The sequence below is a fragment of the Lissotriton helveticus genome, chromosome 6 (assembly GCF_964261635.1).
Source record: "Lissotriton helveticus chromosome 6, aLisHel1.1, whole genome shotgun sequence".
Lineage (NCBI taxonomy): Eukaryota > Metazoa > Chordata > Amphibia > Caudata > Salamandridae > Lissotriton > Lissotriton helveticus.
In genome coordinates this window covers 1,787,278,213-1,787,297,619 of record NC_136067.1, presented here as the reverse complement: position 1 = coordinate 1,787,297,619, position 19,407 = coordinate 1,787,278,213, and the positions used below count along the sequence as shown (strand labels likewise).

The window sequence follows — 19,407 nt, the reverse complement described above, 5'->3', positions numbered from 1 at the left end:
TACTTACTGTTTTTGGTTCGCTTCCGGTTCGCGTACCGGCGAGCGAACTGGGAAGCGAACTAAGAGAAATAGAGGTTGGCACAGTTCCAAATATTGTACCAATTTTTTAATAACGGGGAGGTAGTTCTGAAAAGAACTTTTTATTTAATTGTTTTTGTTGTTTTATATTTTTTTATTATTTTTCTGAACATTTTTTTACTTTTTTTGAATTTTTCTGAACAGTTTTATATTTTTTGGGGGTTTTCTTGGAGGGGGCAATTAAAACGATTCATTGTAAAGGGCTCAACAGGAGCAACAAAACAAAAAAAGAAGTATTTATTATTTTGGGCGTTTCGTACAAACTTGCATATGATAGTCAATAGCTCTGTTGATCAGAGTGATGCTTCTTTCTCCGTAGGAAATGAATCCATCGCAAAATACGCAGATGTGTTTTACTTCACCAAATTTCATTTGTATATTTGGCACCATCTCCCTGCCCTCTGGTCCCGTTACTTCCGGTACAACAGATCTTCTGGCCATAATAGGGAGATTATCTAGGTCGTTCCGAAACTGTGCAGCACTGTAGTTGTTAGGATGCCACCTAGTCATATGGCGATGCATTGTGTAGTTTCCGAAACTGTATTTTTTCTCGGTTCCTCTGGACAGTCTATCTTGACATATAAGGCAAGTTACGTATCTTGCATTTACTTTTTTCTGACCTTTGGGAATTTAAAAAAATTGCCAAATGAAGTTTTCTTTCCGGTGAGACGTCCTGGGCTGCTCAGGCAAAAACTGCCTCTCTTCGTGCTCGTCGTCCTGTTCCTCTTCTTCCTCTTCTTGTTGAATTATAACTTGAGCAGGTGGTCCACTCTTCCTTGGATGTGGTGGAGGTGGTGGGGAAGCACCAGCTGAAGCTACTAAAGAAGCCATTGCTCAGTGATCACAAAGGGTCTTTCTCTCACAATGATGAAAGTCAGAGTGAGGAAAGAAGGAGGGATTTTCATCATTTGGGAAAAACAAGAGTTCTCAACCAATGAAAAGTGTTCATTTTAGATTATATGACCTAGTCTTACATCATTAGGAAACCAAAAGTGAAATGAACCAATGAAAAGTGTTATTACCAAGTCACATGACCTGCTGTGTTTACGTTAAGCGCTTTGCAGGGCCTCCCGGTTTGCTTCCAGAAACCTGCGCTTTGCGACTCGCTTCGCGTACCAGTTCGCTAACGTAGCACGTCATATGACGTATCACGCGACAACGCGAAACGTCATGCGGACGGGAGGCGTCACGATGTTGTTTTCTAACGCGGCAGTTGCGGTAAAGAAACGTTTACCGGCTCGCGGTCTATTTCGCGGCATCAAGGTCAGCTAACGGGAAGCTTCCCGATTCGCGAAGCGGGAACGAAGAAAAAAAATTATTTTAAAAAAAAATTATTCATAAACATATAAAATATATTTTTGGATTTAAAGAAGAATACATTTTACAGCTACAGATATTAGCTGTTAAAAAACCAATGAAATTCACTGAAAAAACCATAGGTTATAGACCATATATAGTTAGGAATTAGCATTTACAAAACCTTGAAAATTCACTGAAAAAACCATAGGTTATAGACCATATATAGTTAGGAATTAGCATTTACAAAACCTTATTTTACTCACACAAAACCATTGAAATTCCATATATAGTTAGTTGCACTAACTATATATCGCGCACCCGCAATCCACTGCTGATGATGTCACATATTACATCATTCATGACATGGTCAGTGACATCACTGATGACATCACTGATGACATCTCAAATGACATCACTGATGACATCACTGATGTCATCTCATTTGACATCAATGACCACATCACTGATGATATCATTCATGTGACAATACAATGCATCTCCTCACATTTTAATATAACCTCTGTTTCACCCAGTGTTAAATACAGAGTATAATTTTTGAAACCATTGACACACCAATACTAGTTACTACATACGCACTCACTGATTCCTACGTCTACACACACCTTCACTCATTCACCCATACAATCATTCATACATACAATCACTCATCTTTACAACACTATCATATGCACTCATACACCTATACAGACAGTCACAGTCTGCCACTCATCCATGGAGTTACTCACTCACCTAGTCAGTCATGTAAAGAATCAATGACACTTCCATTTTCTTGTCTATACAGTTAAACATAGAGCACCTTACATTTTCAAACATATACTAACACATACTTACCTTCTTATACAATCATTGATACAAGTACACATTGATCGGCACAGAGTCACACACCTCCCAGCCAGCCACACACACACTCAGTCTCCCATACAAATACTTGGGCAATCAAGCAATAACCCATATAGTTACTCATACAGCTACTGATCAACACATGCAGCAGTTTACAGAACAACAGACATAATGATGCACAAATTAGGACAGTTTAGTCACTAACCCATGCACTCAGTGAGACACATTTAATCACTCACTCATACAGTTAGTCATGCACCTACTAAATCCTTCGTCCAGACACTTACACATCCACTCAATCTTCAATATGTAAGACATATTTAAACTTTACAGAAACAAAAAATCACTGGATGTTGTTATCAGTCATGTCATCAGTGATGTCATTTGAGATGTCATCAGTGATGTCATCAGTGATGTCACTGACCATGTCATGAATGATGTAATATGTGACATCATCAGCAGTGGATTGCGGGTGCGCGATATATAGTTAGTGCAACTAACTATATATGGAATTTCAATGGTTTTGTGTGAGTAAAATAAGGTTTTGTAAATGCTAATTCCTAACTATATATGGTCTATAACCTATGGTTTTTTCAGTGAATATATATATATATATATCGGCTCAAAACAACCCTACCCCGTAATGCAGCGGGAATCAGGAAGCAGCACTCCAGGGTAAATTCACGATTCCGTTTTATTAAAACGCGCTTTCGGCACTCGGCCTTCGTCAGTAATAGAAACAGAGTGCAACAAAGTCGCATTGCATTTAAACCATCACATGTCAATACAATTCGACATAGAGATAGGACTTCAAGATGGAAACAAAATCGCCATCTTTAAATGGGTCCATTACTATTGAAACAATGTGTCATGTATGATCAGTGCTCTATAATCCAAACAACATATAAATGTCTGTGATCCTCCAATGATCGAAATCGATCACATTATGCCATAATATATACATCATTACTATTATGCCCATAGATGGGCTCATTGTATATACACTCCGTTATAAATGACTTTTCACACATGTAACGCAATTATACAGCCCTGATGGGCTTAAACTCCCTCCAATCGAAATAACATGATGGTAAAATCATAAAGGCAATAGTTCATGAAGTGGAAGAAAAAGGTAATTGAAAAGTTAGGTCACAGTTAGTCCCCTCTTAAACATATTTGAGTTAAATCAAATGGACAGCTAAGTCTTCATGCATATTCAACCCCAAAGGCATCTTGCTCTGTAGATCAATTATATAACGCGACTCAAGTCGTCTGAGTTTATGTAGCCTGTCCCCCCCTCTCACATTGCAGGGGACAGAATCTAGACAAAAATACGTTAACAGATCCCTGTTCCGTGCATGTTCTTTATCAAAATGTCTAGCTACAGGGTAATTGACATCTGCATTTTGGATCGCTCTTTGATGCTCCAAAATTCTCAATTTTACCGGATTCGTTGTGCTTCCAACATACCTTCTGCCACAAGGACATGTTAGACAATACACAACGTAGGGTGTTGTACATGTGAGAAACTTTGATATTTTTCTAGGTTGTTTCACCCCTGGTACATTGTATTGTGCAGTGCGTTTACTCCCTTTACACGCCTTGCATTTACCACAAGGAAAGAAGCCTTTCAACGGTGTAGACTTAGATTTGGGTGTGGTTTCTTCATGGTGACTGTGGACTAAATAGTCTTTAAGTGCTCGGGCCTTCCTGAAAGTCACTAGAGGATACGACGGTAGATCTTGCTTGATTACAGTATCTGCCAACAAAATGTTCCAATGTTTCCTCAAAATACGTTTCAGGTCAGTGGCATTACTGGAATAGGTCGTTATCATTCTAAACGTACCCCCGACAGCTTTTGTATTAACAGTATTGCTGTCTTTTTTAAGTAATCCTGCCCTCTCTATGTTGCAAACCTTGCTCATAGCCTGCCTGAGTACCCCATCTTTGTATCCTCTAGTTTTAAATCTTTGAACACTACTGCTCGCAGCTTTACGAAAATCCTCATCTTTTGTGTTATTTCTCTTCATCCGTAATAACTCACCATACGGTATACTGTTTATCAAGCTCTTTGGGTGACTACTGGTCGCAAATAAAGTGGAGTTCCCAGCAGTCTCCTTGCGAAAGAGCCTCGTATGAAGTCTGCCATTCTCCACAAAGACCGTCAAATCTGGCTTATTTCTCTTTGTGGAGAATGGCAGACTTCATACGAGGCTCTTTCGCAAGGAGACTGCTGGGAACTCCACTTTATTTGCGACCAGTAGTCACCCAAAGAGCTTGATAAACAGTATACCGTATGGTGAGTTATTACGGATGAAGAGAAATAACACAAAAGATGAGGATTTTCGTAAAGCTGCGAGCAGTAGTGTTCAAAGATTTAAAACTAGAGGATACAAAGATGGGGTACTCAGGCAGGCTATGAGCAAGGTTTGCAACATAGAGAGGACAGGATTACTTAAAAAAGACAGCAATACTGTTAATACAAAAGCTGTCGGGGGTACGTTTAGAATGATAACGACCTATTCCAGTAATGCCACTGACCTGAAACGTATTTTGAGGAAACATTGGAACATTTTGTTGGCAGATACTGTAATCAAGCAAGATCTACCGTCGTATCCTCTAGTGACTTTCAGGAAGGCCCGAGCACTTAAAGACTATTTAGTCCACAGTCACCATGAAGAAACCACACCCAAATCTAAGTCTACACCGTTGAAAGGCTTCTTTCCTTGTGGTAAATGCAAGGCGTGTAAAGGGAGTAAACGCACTGCACAATACAATGTACCAGGGGTGAAACAACCTAGAAAAATATCAACGTTTCTCACATGTACAACACCCTACGTTGTGTATTGTCTAACATGTCCTTGTGGCAGAAGGTATGTTGGAAGCACAACGAATCCGGTAAAATTGAGAATTTTGGAGCATCAAAGAGCGATCCAAAATGCAGATGTCAATTACCCTGTAGCTAGACATTTTGATAAAGAACATGCACGGAACAGGGATCTGTTAACGTATTTTTGTCTAGATTCTGTCCCCTGCAATGTGAGAGGGGGGGACAGGCTACATAAACTCAGACGACTTGAGTCGCGTTATATAATTGATCTACAGAGCAAGATGCCTTTGGGGTTGAATATGCATGAAGACTTAGCTGTCCATTTGATTTAACTCAAATATGTTTAAGAGGGGACTAACTGTGACCTAACTTTTCAATTACCTTTTTCTTCCACTTCATGAACTATTGCCTTTATGATTTTACCATCATGTTATTTCGATTGGAGGGAGTTTAAGCCCATTCAGGGCTGTATAATTGCGTTACATGTGTGAAAAGTCATTTATAACGGAGTGTATATACAATGAGCCCATCTATGGGCATAATAGTAATGATGTATATATTATGGCATAATGTGATCGATTTCGATCATTGGAGGATCACAGACATTTATATATTGTTTGGATTATAGAGCACTGATCATACATGACACATTGTTTCAATAGTAATGGACCCATTTAAAGATGGCGATTTTGTTTCCATCTTGAAGTCCTATCTCTATGTTGAATTGTATTGACATGTGATGGTTTAAATGCAATGCGACTTTGTTGCACTCTGTTTCTATTACTGACGAAGGCCGAGTGCCGAAAGCGCGTTTTAATAAAACAGAATCGTGAATTTACCCTGGAGTGCTGCTACCTGATTCCCGCTGCATTACGGGGTAGGGTTGTTTTGAGCCGATATTGTTGTCGGGTGCACCCCCGACTAGCAGGCACCAGCCAAGGAGTGCGACAGGCAGGTGCAAGTGGAGCTTTTATATATATATATATATATATATATATATATATATTCACTGAAAAAACCATAGGTTTCACACCAGTTATAGTTAGGAATTAGCATTTAAAAAACCTATTAAATTCACTGAAAAAAACCCTAGGTTTCACACCAGTTATAGTTAGGTGGAAATTTTACTCGCATAAAACCATTGAAATTCCCACGTTATAGTTAGTTGGACTCACTATAACTTGCGCGTGCAATGCACTGCTGATGATGTCACATATTACATCACTCATGACATGGTCAGTGACATCACTCATGACATCACTGATGACATCTCAAATGACATCACTGATGACATCATCCAGTGAATGTGTATCTTTCTGAAAAATAAATATGTTTTATATATGTATATCTAAAGGTTGATGGAAGAATAAATGGGTAAATAAATGTCTAAATGGATGTTTTTTTTGTGTAAAATTGATTGGTTAACTGACTTATTAAATGTATCTTAGTGAATACATATATTAGCGAGTAATGTTTAAATATTTAAATATCTGTATCTGTGTCTCACTTTGTGTATAAGTGGCTGCATGGGTTGGTGAGTAGCTACATGAGTGTGTATATGGGTTATTAGTTGTTTTTTTGAGTATCAGTGTCTGTATGGTTCGGTGGGGGATATTACTTAGAGCACAGATGCATGAATGAGTGACTCACTATTTGTATGTATTTTGAAGACAGCATGTGTGCAAGACTGTATGGGTGGATGATTGTGTGTATGGGTGGGTTAGTGAGTATGTGTTTTTATAATTGATTGTTTAAGAGAGTAAATATGTTTCCGTTTCTGTAGAAGTATGTGTAGTGGTGTGTATATAGCAGTATAATCAAGTAAATGTTTTTTTGATAGTTTATTTGCATGTGTGAATTTGTGTGCGAGTAACTATATGGATGAGTATTAGTGTGTAACAGGATGTATAGGTGTATGAGTACATATGATGAGTAAGTACATGCATGAGTGACTATATAGAACTGTTGGTGAATGAGTGGATGTGTATGTAGATGTTGGAATTACCTAATAAGTTGTTGTAATTGGTATTGGTTTCTCCTTTTTTAAGAAAATGTTAGTTTCTATTTTTGAATGTGTGTGTCAAAGGTTATTTTATGCTGATAGGAGGTCTGCCACTTTGTCACAAGGATGTTGTCATCAGTGATGTCATGAGTGATGTCACTGACCATGTCATGAGTGATGTAATATGTGACGTCATCAGCAGTGCATTGCACGCGCAAGTTATAGTGAGTCCAACTAACTATAACGTGGGAATTTCAATGGTTTTATGCGAGTAAAATTTCCACCTAACTATAACTGGTGTGAAATCTATGGTTTTTTCAGTGAATATATATATATATATATATATATATATATATATATATATATATATATATATATATATATATATATATATATATATATATATATGTATTAAGAGATTGCGAGTGCTTGTAAGTAAAGGGTGGTCTATTGAAGAACTGGTGACATATATGGGCAGGAATGAATCTGCCAACTATCAGAGGGGGAGTCAATGAGAGCAGAGTTAAGTTTGGTCCAATGGAAGTTACTGTAAGTGGTGGACACACATGTACTAAACCCTGATTAACATTATGGTGCCACACAGGATGAAGGGTGGGGAATTTTTACGTAATCATGATATTGAATATTTTGTATTTGGTTTTATTCAAATAATTATGAAGTGGGAATGTTCTTTCCCATTTTATTATATGTAAAAAATTGGAGGTGTAAAGATTATAATAGTGATGTTTTTGTATTTATGTATAGGTAATAATCACAGCAGTATTGAAAGAGAAACAAGTTGGATCTTGAAAAAGGTGGTCTAAATTTGGTCTATACCACAGAAACTCATGAACACATCGAAGAAACTAAATCTGGTAGACATACTGGCATGCTTGATGGAAAGATTACATTGATCAGTTGCCGGTTATTATGATTATCCGTACCGATTAGCTAACAAATAAAAAACTGAGTGTATTGTTGTATGTGCATGGTCTGTCTTTCTCTTTTCTTTTTCAAATTAATTTGCAGTGTTCCCATATTTTAAACATGACGTGAATGCAGATAATAGCTATTTGATGATTTGTTGTATATAGATAACAGTGGTGCATTAATAGTGCATCATAACTATTGAATGCAATTGATTATGTTACAGGATCTTATGGATTCTATTGTAATCGTATGACGACCTTTTATTATAACAGTGTGGTTACATTTGGTTTAATAAATATAGAATATTTTGAGAATAAGTATTCGTTTCTGTAGTGGCACTATAACTGTAAGTGAGGTTTAGATGAATACATGAAATGGAACGGAGATAGGTATTGCAAGATTGGTAGTGTTTGGACAAGTTTGAAACCAAAGGGAGCATTTACTGGTATGTTATAGTTTATAGAGAGCTCTGTCCCTTTAACGTGAGGGGCCTCTCTCAGAACAATTCAAGGGGAGAATAAGCTTGCAGTGAGCACAGACCTCAGCAGTAACCTCTGACTTCCACAGCAGTGGCTCTTCTATGCTCGTTCCCACCCCTTTACAAGCAGTAATACTATGTGATCAGTAAAACTCCGACAACTATCAAAGTGATGCTGTATTCTGCCTCTCATGATACACAGTAGGCGGCGGCCTGGAGTGGAAGAAACAGCCCTTTACTTGGCAAAGGGACTTTAATTAAACTCAAAATACACTTCCAATATTTGTATATTTTACTGCAACACGAGGAACTTCTAAACAAAGAGAGGCCAACTTATTTAGCAAGAATTTAACTTATTGCTTATAATACCCATTCTGAAATATAGTTTACTGGGATTTGCATGAAATAGAGGTCACAAAGTACCTTGAGAGCACCACTGTAATTATCTCAGAAAAGCTCTTTTACAAGCGAAGAGTGTAACAAAAACGTTTGTAGCAAGATCAGAGAGACTTCCATTTTAGTTCTGTTATTTTACCCATAGGTAAATAGTGACCGAGAACAGAGATTCCGGCAGTCCCGGTGTATGTTGCATCCTCAACTTCTTGAGGCTGTACTTTCCTCTAATTGCTTGCTCCTACCTTGTGAGAAAGGGCATCGGCAATGGCAACAAAAAAAGCATTGGCAAAGCCAAAATGATAACTGGAAAAAGATTTAAAAAAAAAGGAAAGCAGGAATTACAGTGAACTAATTTCGAATGCATGTCCACAAGCAGAATGTTTTCTGTTTTCACTCGCAGGGAAGGAATCAGAGTGGACTGATAAACTGCAGCATGCTGTATGCTGTAGTGGTCCCAAGCAAAATGTAATACCCCAATAAACAAATATCACATACCAAAAGCCTTTCTATGTGCATGTATATTTTATGTTTTTAATATTTTATTTTTAGAAAACCACAAGCTGTTTCTAGGCCAGACCTAAAGAGTAGCTGCCACAGCATTTAACTCTTAAGAAAATGGTTGCTATTGATCTAATGGGATGCAATACTCTTAAGAATCTGTAGCTATTTGTAGGAAAGTGGGTTTCTGTTGCAGTAACCCCCCACTTTTAAGCAGGTTTCTGATGCACTTTGACTTGATGTGCCATGGGTCCCTGCCAATCAGGTTCCCAGGGCCTGTGTTCTTTCCCAAAACTATACCTTTGTACCCACAATTGGCACCTCTCTGGCCACATGTAAGTGCCTTGTAAAAGGGTACCAAGGGCACTGTGACCAGGGAAGGCCTCTAAGAGCTGCAGCACATATTGTGCCACCCTTAGAGATCCTGTACCTTAACACACACACTGCCATTGCAGGATGCGTGTTTTGGTGCAGGGTAAAGCGAAGAGTCGACATGGCACACATGCCTTGGTGCCATGCCTGCAACTCACTTCCTATGGTATAGATAAGTTACTCCTCTGCCTGGGGGTACTATACTACTGGTGAGGGTACAGTTGCATAAGCACAGTACCCCTACAGTGTCTACGTCCGTTATTAGACATTGAAAGTGCAGTAAAGCTATTAAGAGTATATGGTCTGGGAGTTTCACATTACGAAGTCCACAGCACCGTAGTGGCTTTACTGAATTCTGGGAAGTTTGGTAGCAAACGTCTCAGCATAATTAAAAAAAAACACACTGATGCCAGTGTGGGATTTATTATAAAATGCAATCAGAGGGCATCTTAGAGATGGACCCTGAAAAACAACCAGCCTCTGGTTGGTTCCCTGACTAGTAGACACCAGCCTGCCACCACAAGACAAGTTTCTGGACCCCTGGGGTGGCAGCCTTCCCTCCCTAGGCCCAGAAACAAAGCCTTTTCTGGGGGAGGTGTTAACACCTCCCCCTGGTCAGGAAGAGCCATCTGTGACAGGGGGGGCTTCAAAAGGCCTTACCGCCTTTGTAACACAACCCCCAGCCTCTCCTGCTATCAGGAGCAGGCCCTCTTCCTGCATCACACCCTTTTTGGTGGCAAGACAGTCAGGAAAAATTAGAACAGCCAAGAAGGTGTGCCCACCTCTGCCTACCCCCCTCAGGAGGGAGAGGCGAGGTGAAGCCCACTCTTCAGGGCTCGCCATCTTGCAAATGGCAGGCACTCTACAATCAAGGTTAGGGATTGTGCCCACTCCTCTACATGGGATGAGCACACCACGGGTGTAGTCTCCCTAAGATCAGTAGCCCATTCGCTACTACCTCGAGACCTCTAAAATGGCCCCTAAATACAGTGTATAGGGGTAGCCTTGAACACAGAAGAGAGATTCCTGCAACCTAAGAAGAAGAAGAACAGAAGTCGTCGCACAGCAGAGGAAACTACAGAGAAGAACTGACTTGGCCCCAGCCCTACCGGACCGTCTGCAGTTTCCGGACATCCTGCCCCAAATTTTGACTTGTCCTGCAGCCAGCGACCTCGAGAACCCCTGGGAGGACTGACTGCATTCAACGAAGACTAGATCTCCTGCGAACAGCAGCCCTGTTCAAAATAAACTACAAAGAAAAGCTCTGAGTCTGCTGAGGATGAAGAAATCTGATGCCTGGAACCACCACTGAACCCATCGCGTCCAAGTGGCCACTGGTCCCAGTGAGGTCCCCCAGCGCTCCAGAGTCTGTGTCCACCGTGGGTTGACCTCTCCAAAACTCCTCAACATCACCTGCAGCCTCTGCACGGAGATCGTCCCAACTGCGAGATGCCCGGAAAGGTGAAATCCGACCTCAAAAGTTACCTCAGCATGTGGCCGCCCTGCACCCTGGAGAATAGGACCAGAGGTGCACCTACGTCCCCAAGCCCTCCAACTTACCTGTCCAGCTGTTGGTTCCTCCTAGAAGACTTCCTGGACTGAACCTGCAGACAAAATCCAAAAACAGGCAATCTCCATAGGATTGCATTGGCTTCCCAACCCCTCATAAGCACCCTGCCACCCTGCGCCGTTAGTGGTGTGGACTTGGTGCTGACCTGGGAGCCCCTTTGACCTGACCTTAACCCTAGGAGCTTGGCTCCCGAGACCGAGTGGCCTCCTCGTAAGTGACCCCGGACCAAAGGCCCCCTTAGCTAACATTGAGTCCCTGCACTCTGCTTTCGGCCGCCCCAGTGTCGCTGGTGGTGCAATTTGAGTGCCTACCTAGACTTTGTGGAACTGTGGCACTAGCCCCTAAAACTCCCACTTGTAAGTCGCTTACTTACCTGTGAAACTGATAACCATTTTTCTCCCATAGAACCAATGTTAGGAGTTTTTGTTCCTAAAATATTCTGTCTTGAGTTGAACTTTTGTATGAAAAAGAAAGAAACTCTGCTTTAAACCAAGAAAAGTCTTACTTACCTTGTATCGTGAGATCCCTGGTGTGGTATCTAGGACAACCACCCCGAGTAGTCGTTGTAAATCCTGCACTTCTTGAAATATTCTATGATTGAAAGTGCATTTCATCTACCCTTGCAAGTCCTGCATGGCTCTAGAAATAAAACATAAGTATATATTTTTTATACTTACCTAATTGGTCTGGATTAAGTCTCTTGAGTGTGTGCAATCAGTCTTGATTGAGTGAATGCAATACATTTGTTAAAACACTTTCTGGATACGCCTAACTGCTCACCCACACAACCACAAAGAGAGCTGCTAGTACTTACCTAATTTAGCTTCTGCTATACCTTTGTGGAATCCCTGGACTCTGTGCACACTATACCTTACTTTGGTAAAGTATATACAGAGCCAGCTTCCTACAGTATTTCATTAAAACATTGAAAATAACACTATTTAATTATCAGTTCTAAAACTAAAAATGTACCCACCTTTCTTTCCTCTACACAGTTGTGTGGTAGGAATTCACCTAACTCATTTTTGTGATATTCCGCTGCTGCAGGGTTTCTGTTTTTTTGTTTAACTGGTATGTCCACACTTCTGCTGTTCATGTTTAGCGCACATGCAAAATTCCATAACACTTGTTCTACATATATTTTTCTGCCCTCCAAATTTCTCCCTTTTCTATGGCACCATTGAAATTTCACATGCAAATGAGGAGAAGAGAGCAGCACAGCAGCGCTGCACAGCCTCAGCCTAGAGTAGAATCCCTCTAAATCCAACTATGGTATGCAACCAGAATATTGTCACCAAAATATTGTCTGGCAGAAATATTTTGTCATAAATTTCATTTATAAAAATATCACACCTAATGAAGTTAATAATAGAAGGTCTCTACCAAATGGGTCAATATTTTGTAAACAATGATTAGGACATAGGATTTATGTCCAAAGATATTATGAACTACAACCACCAGTTTTAGAGCACAAAGTTTGATAAACAAAATGAAGCAGCAGCAACACTTGAGAACATGGTTCATTTAGAAGCAAGAGCGCAAGTTAATATCAAGGAAACCAGAAATCCTCCAGCAGAGATCTCTGAACTGGAAGAGAAAATCATAAGCATAACAAGAAACCAGCATCACCCGTTCAGCTTTAGGCACTTGCAGTGCGGGGATAGCCGAGTGGGGACTCCAGTCTAGATGGAGTACTGGATCCCTAGCAGTGCCTGACAAGTGACTCATCAGCTGCATTACCAGACAGGGATGCCTTTGTTCCCAATCACCAAAATATACAACTGCAATGCTCCTGCTGGCTGACAAATTGTGAAAAATAATAAATTCAAACAAAGGCAAAAGGCGGCTGACCCATGAAGACGGCTGACCCAAAGTCCCTCCCTATTTAAGTTTAAGACAAAAGATCTTTGGCTGCTCCTAAGCTTTATCTCAAATAGAGATTTGCTGTAAGCTCAGATGTTTTATCTTTATTTCTCAAAGAAACTGTTGTTTGCACTTTCGCTTTAATACAGTCAATCACACTGGATCTGCCATGCAACTGGATGGGACCCTGACAATGTTTTTACTGTTAGACCAATATAGTGGTTAAGTATTGCTCTCAACTGTCAGTGCTATGTTGATCATACCTATTTTACCTAAATATTGCTTGTATAATATATTTAACACAGTGTTTTGTTAGTTAACAGTCACGCAAAAGCACAGCGTGGTATTAACCTGCATAAAATACCACTAATGTAGGCCTCCTAAAGCTAGAATACTATATGAACTTTTAGATGAACAGCAAAAGCTTGTTAGTATTTTGGAGGCCCAAACAAGAGTAAATCCTACGTTTTTAAGTTGATAAGAAGACACATGGTAATAGCCAGAAAAATAAAATAGCACCCACTTTGAAACATATCCTGAACAACGGACAGCGAGCAAACACAACCCTTGCATAGATTGGTTCAAGGGTCTACACGAGGAAATAAAAAATAAAAAATGATGCATTTTTGCAACACAATATTCAAAGTATTTAGCAAAAAGGTTCTAAATTGCTGGGAAGATTTCAATGCATACTCATGAAAAAAATCCAGGGTATCAAAGACAGCCTACCAAGACTGGACTGACCTTTTCCAGGGTGAAGGAAAGTTACATAGGGCTGGTTACCTATGACTTTTTTTTTTAATGCAGACCAACTGTGAATTTTACAACAAAACTTTCACATACATTGACTACATACATATATTGGATTTATCAGAGATTTTTACAGTGCCCGCCTGAAATATTTCAGTAATTTCAAGGTGTGCCAGTGAAGTCTGATCATCTCAAGCGGTGTTGGAGGTGATGCTAACTGTGCCTATCACATGTCATATATTGCATAGAAAAAATTACTGCATCTACTACATTGAAGACGACCTGATCGCTACATGGTAAGTTAAGTATAGTGTAAGTATAATAGTACATATATACTCACCTTGATGATGTAATGGTAAGCGAAGTAGTGAATATTAACAACCACGATAAAGTGTCATAACTTTTGGAGCATTCAACTGCCCGTTTAATTAATAAAAAGGGAAAGAATGTAATTTCCCATCATACCAACTGAACACATGACGCAGAAATGTCACACGCACCCCGAATCACGCTGGAGTACGTGATCCAGCACCCCATGACAGAAAACTTCAGACGTGAGAAAACACACACTTAAATCCAGCGAGAAATATGGAGCATTGTAGAATTTAGGTAATCTGGCGGCATGGTACTCTAGACGTGGTAAGAGGCAACGCTTTACCATCACTGAAAACATGTTGAAAATGGAAGGTAACACGTTCTCACCTTGGTCCTAGGGCTTAGGCCTAGGTTTTTGATTGGTTAGGGCTAGGGTTTCCATTGGCCAGAGGTCACCTGACATGGGCAATTTAACCTTAGGGCTCAGGGTGTCTCAGCCTGGGCGTAGAGGCGAAGGGTGGAGAGGACAAGTGCAGTTGCCTTTCAGGGCCTGTTTGGGCAGAGTCGGGCCTAGGGACAGAAATTCTGCCTTTTTTTTCCATTTGCTAGCCACCACCTTAACCCATCCACTTCCACAAACATAATAACACACTCTCAGCAAATGCACACTACTCATTTACAACAAAAAACTCCTATCCACACTTCAGTGTCTCAAACACTACTACAAAACAACAAAAAGCACATCTATACACCCTTCTACCCCCAACTGCCACACAATGTAATCTTCACTCTCAAACAAAACACCAATCTGTCCTATGCCACATCCCCAGCACAATACAAACCCACATTATACTTAACCTTAATCCTTACATACAAAACACCAGCTCTACCCTATACTTACTCCCAGCAGACCTCTTTCCATCACCACTAACCCAATACTCAACCTCTCTCACATCAAACTTTTTCTCAAGAATAAAATCATTAACTGTATACAAAAAGGAACGTCCGCTCATTATTGGCACCTCGCCTCAAAACCTCAGCACACAAGGAAAAAACATGTCATGACTGATGTCACTGACCATGTCATGAGTGATGTAATATGTGACGTCATCAGCAGTGCATTGCACGCGCAAGTTATAGTGAGTCCAACTAACTATAACGTGAGAATTTCATTGGTTTTATGCGAGTAAAATTTCCAGCTAACTATAACTGGTGTCAAACCTATGGTTTTTTCAGTGAATATATATATATATATATATATATATATATATATATATATATATATATATATATATATATATATTGAGAAATACCTCCGTCCTCATCAGAAAAGATCACCAGACTCTCAAAGTGCTGCAAAATATCCAATTTAATGGCAGACAACGACTCGTTTCGGATTACTCCTTCTTCACGGTCATGTAAACAATTCACCCTGTGCACTTTTTAAAAATGTCATTCATCAAAACAGAAAAGTGGACAGTGCCGATAGCTCACTCAACCGTAGAATCTACAAAGGCGGTCATCTTACAGTGTAGTTTGTATAACGTCAAAAACACATTCTATACTAAGAAGGTATTAAAGTTCATCATATTAACACATAAACCAGGTCAGGGTTCATAATGAAATTAAATATGACATGAAGGGCACAATTAAAATTATAATTATACATATTGTGTACCAACACTAAATATTGTGCCGTAATTGTGGGCTCAACGCAATTGATATTTTCAAAAGCTGACACAGCGTTACTCATAAATATGTCAGTTTCACTCTGTTTAAAGTACACATTTCAGTCTATACCTTCATAATATATGGCTGTACATTAGCTGCCACCAATCAAAATAACAACATAACTGCCCAAGTGCGATCGAGAAGCATGAATCACGTCATAACATGATATCAACAGCACACAATAAGTAATAAGCCCAAGTGGGAGTGTGCAACCTGAAATGTCAATTCAGTATCAATGTCAATAAGCATGAAGTTTTGCCCAAGTGGGCATACCACAATTAATGATGTTATACAAGTTATTTGAGTAGATGCTTAGGGTCTCTGTTTATTTTCTTTTATCTATCACAATATGTAAATATGATCTTAACAGCTGTATCTAAAAGTGCTTCACTGTTAAAATATTGAGTAAAACATACTATATGTACATGTGTATGTATTGATGGAAAATTCTACCTACAAAAGCAAGGAACTGCCATGGGCACATTGTTTGCCCAAACGTATGCAAACTTAGCCATGGGCTTTTGGGAGACAGAGGCCATATGGACTAAATAAAATGCTGAAAGCCTAAAAAAAGTGGTCTTATGGCTACGGTTCATTGATGACTTAATTTTAATCTGGGAGGGGGGCAAAATTAACTGAAAAGGTTTTTAGAGTCCTTAACGAGAATCCGCAAGACTTGAGATTTAACATACACAACGAGTAAAAGCAAATCAACTTTTTTAGTTGTTGACCTATATATTGATCAGTACAAAATTTGCACAAAGGTCTTAAGGAAACTTACAAGTTGAAACAATCTTCTATTTGCAAACAGTGCACACCCGAAACCTCTGAAATGGAGAATACTGGATGGACAACTCCTAAGAGTAAAAATAAAAATACTGCAACACTGTAAAGGGTGAATTTCTAACTATCTATCCATACTTGCACATATGAAACTTCATGCAATACAATTTTATATCTCTTTATTATTCTCTTATGCTCCTTTACACATGTATACCCTTTCTATGTAGTTATGTACTTTACTAGAAAGAAAGAAAAACAAAAACATCCCTTTAACTCCATTCGATGTACTACTGTATGCCTCATCCTATACCTCTATCAATATATCCTCTAACTCTGTTCTCTGACTCATCCCAAACCTCATTCTACTACTATATCCCATATAACTCTTTCTAGACTCTTCCATCCTTTATCCCTCCTTGACCCCCCAATACTCATACTACTACTATGATCTCCACAATAACTTCCTAGACTTTTCCTTCCAGTATCCCTCCTTTGACTCACCCCAAACCTCATTTTACTACTATGATCTTCCTAATAACCCTTTCTAGACTCTTCCCTCCTCTATCCCTCCTTTTACTCATCCCAAACCTCATATAACTAATACGATCTCCCACATAACACTATCTAGACTCTTCCCTCCACTATCCCTCCTTTATCTTATTCAATCCAACTAACAAACTCACATGCCCACCGCTCAAATTAACAACTTATATTTCCCTATACTAATCCACCACTAATCATTTGGGTTCTAAAGTAGCATGATATCAGCCCGAAAAAAGCTTTGACGCCGGTCAGGTGTAGGAATGTCCATATAAATACAATTACAATTAACGATTATCTCCTAAAAGCATTATCAGTATTTAAAAACATATTGGTAGGCATGTGCTTTCATCAATTGTTTTCAATAAATAGAATACTCAACTTCAGTGCAACAAATAAATCATCTGGTGTCAAGGTGTGGTGGGTCTCCAACCTTTTCTGTATTGAGAGCTACTCATGTTCAATGAAACGCATTGACAGCTACTAATATCATTAGACCTGTATAATTTCAAATGTTTTGTAAGTATCATACTTCAACCTAGCAAAACCTTTTTAATTTAATAAACTGGGCTGCACATAGGTGAGCTACTTGGAGGTAGCTGGAGAGCTACCGTAGCTCACGAGCTACTGGTTGGAGACCCGGCACCTGCTAGACACCACACAGTATTCTCTTCTTGCCTTTATTTCTTCCATTATCCCTTCCTTATCGAAGTCTTACTTCCTGCTCATCAACATGCTAGAAAATAGCTAAAACTGAGACTACATAACATGCACTGGGAATGCCACAGGTCTAGCTATTCTTTCAATAAAAGTACTTGTTTATTTATTGGCAAGTCAGTGTCTATGTGTGGTTGTGCGGATGAAAGTAAGAATGGAGAAACACTTAGGGGGCATGAGGAAGCACATGGATAGATGAATGAGAGGCTGGGGTGCATGAATTGTTAAGGGCCAAGGGAGTCGGCAAAGGGAAAGTTGAATATTTGCATGTGTGGTTGAATAGGGGAGTCTATGAGTGAGTGAAAGGAAAAATAAGTCAGTGAGTAAATGAATGGATGACTGAATGACAGAGTCCACACATGATGAGTGACTCCGTGACTAAACTCACCAATCAGTAAAGAGGCACATTCAGTTATAAGCCAGACTTATTAGTTTGTCAATTATTGTTTGCAATGGGTACATTTTAAGATACTGTGACATGAGGAATTTTAAAATCTTTGGTGCTGCTGCTGTGAAAAGCCAGGAAAGGCAATTTTGAAATATATGGGTAAGAAAGATTGAAGAACCATGAAAACCTTGAGATAAGCAAATGGAGAAAATTACTGATTTATAGAAGATTAAAAAGTGATAAACTGGTTAAAGGCTATGGATTCATTTATTCATGTGGCTGTGCATTTTGTCTGGAGACCTGACAAGGCCCCATTTTTTCCAACCATGCCCAGCATCTTTGTCATCAGTGGCATGTATATCAGTGTGCTTAATTAATTGTTCTATTTTTTTGTCTATTGGATTAAGGACATGGCATCGCAGGGTAGTTCTAAACACAAAGAGTGGGGTCTAATGATGTGGGATTAGAAGTTATGGAGCTCAAAATCTATATACTGCACAAGGGGGTTTGGAGGATGTGTAGAAGGCCATTGTGTTGGCAAGATAATCTGGGCGAAAAATTGTTTACAACTTTACACACATTTGTCAATAGAGGGTCCTATATTTAGTTGAGAGCCACCCAATTTCATCGGAAAATAAAGTAGTGTGTGTGTGTGTGTGTGTGGACACGTTGAACAAGGAATTGGGGGAAAAGTTGGGAACCTTACCCAAAGGTGAGGATTAGAACTGTGGGTTCCCCATGGACAGACTATTTCAGTAATCTAATGTATTAGGAAATTACTTGCTGGCCATGGGGACGCTGAACAGGAGCCACTGGTATATTTTTCTTATATTTAATATCTGGTGCAATGATGAAGAGGTGGTGGCAACGATAAATGACTCCAGACGTATAGAAAGAAGGGTTAAGAGAACCTCAAGGATACTGGGAGATGAGAACAGATATCAGGAGGAAAGTGGATAGAACTAGATGGAGCATTGGGTGCAGAGGAGGAAAGAATGTAAAGTAT

General features: G+C 39.5%; 1 protein-coding gene across 3 annotated transcripts in view; it reads right to left on the bottom strand.

The window, feature by feature from the left end:
• The window catches only part of PREPL (prolyl endopeptidase like), a 416,901-nt gene that overhangs the window by 187,921 nt on the left and 209,573 nt on the right, over nucleotides 1–19,407 (bottom strand). The gene's annotated exons all lie outside the window — the stretch shown is intronic.